This window comes from Equus quagga, chromosome 2, assembly GCF_021613505.1.
Source record: "Equus quagga isolate Etosha38 chromosome 2, UCLA_HA_Equagga_1.0, whole genome shotgun sequence".
Classification (NCBI taxonomy): domain Eukaryota; kingdom Metazoa; phylum Chordata; class Mammalia; order Perissodactyla; family Equidae; genus Equus; species Equus quagga.
Genome location: NC_060268.1, coordinates 34468813 through 34474069, shown reverse-complemented (window position 1 = coordinate 34474069; position 5257 = coordinate 34468813). Strand labels below are relative to the sequence as shown.

At 36.7% G+C, this 5257-nt stretch overlaps 1 pseudogene; it reads right to left on the bottom strand.

The window, feature by feature from the left end:
• Window positions 1–3172: 3172 nt before the first annotated feature.
• Window positions 3173–4092, bottom strand: LOC124235122 (40S ribosomal protein SA-like; annotated as a pseudogene).
• Window positions 4093–5257: the final 1165 nt, after the last annotated feature.

The window sequence follows — 5257 nt, the reverse complement described above, 5'->3', positions numbered from 1 at the left end:
CTAAATTTTATAATTTATTGTATCATTTTTAAGACAGGAAACTTCTACCCCAGAGATTTCATAAATTTTAATTTATATTTCCTTTTTTATGGTTTACTTCTCTTTCCTTATTTTTTAATTTCCCAACCTTGAAATATCTACTTTTTTGTAATATCCAGTCTTTGGATAGAGCTGAAATTTATTTTGGATCTTAAATGATTATAGATGATAATCTCCAAAGTGCTCCAAAAAGCCATAATCTCCAAGTAGCTCTAAGACACATATTGACTTTTTCTTCCTTGCCTGGACATTGTATTACATTCTTCGAGTGGGTTGCTTGGAATTCCCACATAACACTACAAAACAAATGTTTTCATGCCTGTTTTATAGATGAGAAACCTAAATCTCCGAGAAGTTAATCACTTGTCCAAGGTCAAACAAGTTGTGGTGATAACATGGGGCTCAAATTTTGTTCTACTGACAGTAGCTATGGTCTCTGGTGTCTGGTTCTCGAGGTGGCCTAAATGTAGAGTTAGTTTTCTTTCCTTTTTGTTTCAAAACTGCTTTTTTCTTTTTTTTTTTATTGCAGTAACACTGATTTATAACATTATATAAATTTCAGATGTACATCATTATATTTTGATTTCTGTGTAGATTACATCGTGTTCACCACTCAAAGACTAATTACAACCCATCAACACACACGTGCGCCTAATCACCTCTTTCACCTTCCTCCCTCCCTCCTTCCCCTCTGGTAACCACTAATCCAATCTCTATCTGTCTGTGTTTGTCAAAGCTATGTTTTTGATTCTTGCCTGGTCTTCTTTCTGACCAATATTAGCAGATTTTGTTAAGTTTTAAAAAATAGCAATGTAGTTCTGATCAGATTTTGTGTAATATATACATATAAATTAAATTGGGAAAAATGGTAATTTTATTATATGTTATCTTCTATCCAGGAATATAGTTTATCCTTTGTATAGCTTAGTCATTTTTTAAATAATTTTCCTAATTTAGGTCCAACATATTTCTCAATAAGGTCATTAATTTTTTGTTGTTAGTGTAAATGATATGTTTTTCATTATATTTCCTAACGAATTAATGCTTATATATGAGAAGATATTGACTTTTGAAGATACTCCTGTATACATGCTGAAGTTTTAGGGATCAAGTATAGCACCACCCGTAACTTCCTCTCAAATGCCTTAGTCCCGCCACAAAAGACAGAAAATATATACAAACACATAGACGTATGAATAAAATGAGAAAGCAAATGTGGAAAAATTTTAACAACTGATGAATCTTGGTTTAAAAAATGGGGATGTTCATTGTACTAGTCTTCCAACTTTTTTGTAGGTGTAAAAGTTTCCAGAACAAACAGCTGATAAAATAATCTTATGTTTGGTCATTTTATTGAGCTCTCTTATTAATTCCGACATTTTCATGTTTATTCTTTTGTGCAGTGAAATTCTAGGTATAAAACCATATCAACTGCACATCATCATAATTTTGTGTTGTATTTTCTGACAGCAAAATCTCTTATTAGTGCTTTATATTTTCTTGAAATTAGCCAAAATTTCAAGAATGACGTTAAATGAAGACACCAGATATCATTTTGGCGCTGTTCTTCCTATATTTAACTGACATGCCTGTAAACTTAGTTTCCCTTTTAGATATAAGATTGATCTACAACCATCTATCATTATTATATTTATTTATTTTGTTAAGGAACTTATTTTTCAATCCTTCATTCCCAATAAGATTTCCTTCAACATGACTGATGAATTTTATCAATGCATTGAAAAATACATTCTTTTCTATTATTACTAATATTTAATTTTCATTAGTTTCTCTTACCAGAGATTAGCAAACAGTACAGCAAAATGCAAGGGACATAATAAATATATAATGAATATTTGTTAAATAAACAAGAAGAGGCAAGGAAAAGCAAGGAGTAGAGAAAGATTACAACAACGAAAAGGAGGGTCAAAAATGACCTGGAATTTTCACTCTTGATGCTGTCATAGTTCTGATTTAAAACAGATTTGTTTGATTAGATTTCTAGATATTGCTTTCATTCAATTATATTGAAATTTGGAGTTCATATTTTCCTCCTAAAATAAAGATTTAGAACTTCTCAGACCATAGAGAAGGTCTGCGGAGCAGTCTTGATGTTCCTGTGATCCTATGCTAAACACATCATATTACGACTCTAAAAGTAAACTGTCCAGTTATGAAAAGAAAGTCAATGCCGTGCGTTCTATATACTCTCAGGGGTTCTGAGAGAGACAATTTAAGACTCAAATGCATTACCACTGTTGAGATTGATGTTGTTTATTTTAATCACAGTGATAACGGGAATAATTATGTCTTCTATAAAAATATTTTTAAATGTCTTAAGATGTTTCACAATATCTTCTCAACAGTTTTTTTATTATTTTCATGAGAGACCATGTGGTAGCTGAGAGGCTGCCTGGTAAAGGAGAAAGTTTGAACTTTGACGTTGGAACCGAGCTGTGCCACTTACCACCTAGGAGGTCTTACCTAGGAGGTAAGCAGCTCCACTCCTCTGAGCTTCTAATTAAATACCTGCTTGGTAGTTTTTGTGAGAATTAAAAGTAATGACAACTATGTAAATGCTGGCACATAGTATGCTCGTTTCTTACCTTCACTTTTCTTCTTTTCTTCAAATACAGTTGCTTCGCCATGTCTAAATGTTCATTTACTCTGTTACGGATAAGAAGGACATCATTACAGTTGAAGAAAATGACAGCTAAAGAATCTGCTTTCGTTTTCGATAAGTTTACAGTCTCCTACTCATCCAAACAGAGCTTTTAAATAATGCCTCAAATGGTTATCTAGTGGTTTTCAATCACTTTCTCATTTTAATATACTTTTAAAAAATGAATTAGTACTGTTAACAATGATTACCCAAGCCAAATTACTTTTTCTCTTTCTAATGTATTTTTCATGATACATTGTTTTGGAAACAATTTATAAGAAAGCTTAACTTTTAGATAACAAACTAAAAGAAAACTAAAATGAAGACAATTAAAAATTAGAAATAGAGATCAGAAAAATTGCATAGTTCCTGTAACATGCTGGATGTGAAGGCTATGTTTCCAAACATTGGAAAGGTAAGGAAGATCCCCTTTCATTTATTATTTGTTAAACTGTTTATTTTCTGGCAACCTTATTTCCATATCCTATTTAAGAGTCTATGGAAGAGCAGCTTAAGACCCAGAAAGGCCTGAGCAGCGGGAGCTGCAGACCAGTCCTCAGTGACAGGCTGAGGCTCCATCCGGTCCGCAGGAGGCAACCGCTGAATAGACACAGAGGGCACCTACGTGCCACCTGACCCGGCTGCGACCTCAGGTTAAGAAGCAGTGAACTTGGGAGCCGGAGGGGTCCATTCACTCTGGAATTCCTCCTTGGTGGCAGCCTTTTCAGCAGCAGCCTACTCTTCCTTTTCCTCTCTTCGGGAGCTCTGTAGAAGTAGATCACGCATGACCTCTCCCGAATGCTCACGGGACATGGAGCTGCGCATGCGCAGAACTTCCCTAGCCAGCAACCCCTACTTCACACCTAACTGAGCGAGCTCCCCGGTTGTGGCCTGGGATGACAATACCCGCGTAGCACTGAGCAGTGTCTGTGTTACACACTGAGATGGTGGGCAGGTTAACATAAGGTGCCCCTGTGGGAAGCTGGCGGTCAGCCGTGGGATCAGTACTCCCGGAAGACACGACTCCCGGAAGACACGGCTGCCGGAGCTGCCTGGATCCCATCAGGGAAGCTTCCAGGAGTGCTGTGGCCAGCAGTAGCAGTGGCTCCAATGACAGCAGCAGTGAACTTCAGCACAACTCACTGGCCAGTATTCTGGAGGATGTGACACTGATGTCAGCCAGATTTGCAGTGGAGACAATGGCACAAGATGCCAACAGAAGCTTCTCCCAGGTTCTCTTCAGATATTTGAGGTAATGCCACCACTTTTTCCTTAGTACATGACTGTTCCATTTGGAAATCAAGGTTGGTGCTGCCTAAGTGGGTTCCTCTTGCCAAGAATTTGAGGATACCCTCTTCCTTCATTTGTGGGACATCAAAGGCTCTGGACATTGTGCAAGTTTCCCTTTAAGTTAAGACAGTAACCCAGAAAACGCCGTAGGGACTCCTTTCTGGGTAGCATGAAAGGCCCCTTTAATTTTGTCAGGCTTATTTTATCTATCATAGGAAAAGATAAAAAATTTTAAAATTATTTTTTTGGGGGGTAGTGCTTTGAAATTGGAATAAACTATATTTTTGTGATAAGCTACATTCTAAAATCTAATTTCTCTTGAAGTTATTTATATTATGTGAAGAGTTATATTTGCAGAGGATACAATCTATCCATTGAAACATTTGAATTATTAAACAGTGGCACAAAACAATGCTGCCATTATATAGTACTCAGAACTAAGAGATGAGAGCTGATTCTTTTAGCAAAGATGTACTTTGATAAGACTTGCCTGTCAACTCACAAGTAAAGCTCAAGGAATGCAGAACAATGTACTATTGACCGTAAAAACTCTAAAATATTGTAAACATTTTAGGTATTCTATTCTATTTATCCATCCATCCATCCATCTATCTATCCATTCATACATGCAACCACTAGGCAACAGCTACATGAGGTGTGAATCATCATCCTCATTTTAAAATTCAAGCTTAGGGGCTGCCCCAGTGGTGGAGTGGTTAAGTTCACTCACTCTGCTTCGGCGGCCCAGGGTTTCACCAGTTCGAATCCTGGGTGCGGACATGGCACCGCTCATCAGACCATGCTGAGGTGGCGTCCCACAGGCCACAACTAGAAGGACCCACAACTAAAAATACACAACTATGTACTGGGAGGCTTTGGGAGAAAAAGGAAAAATAAAATCTTTAAAATTCAAGTTTAAAAGCCACATTATTGGTGCATGGTAGAAATCATGCTCTGAGAAGTTAAACATGAGCCCACAGTGAAATTAATAATAACTTCATAAGTTATGATAGGGAGATAATATATGTAAAGCATTGCCTCAGTATTAACAAGTAGAAAACTCTTATGATTAGCTACACACATGGATGCACACGCACACACACATACAAGGGTGATGGTGGTAGTGGGGGCTGTCATAGTCATCTTACAATATTTAAAATGTTATCATTTGGAAAAGAATAAAGACTTTTGGTGGTTTCAAAGAATCGAACTAGGACAAACATAGTGGAAATTACTGAATGTGGATTTCCATTCAACATAGAATTC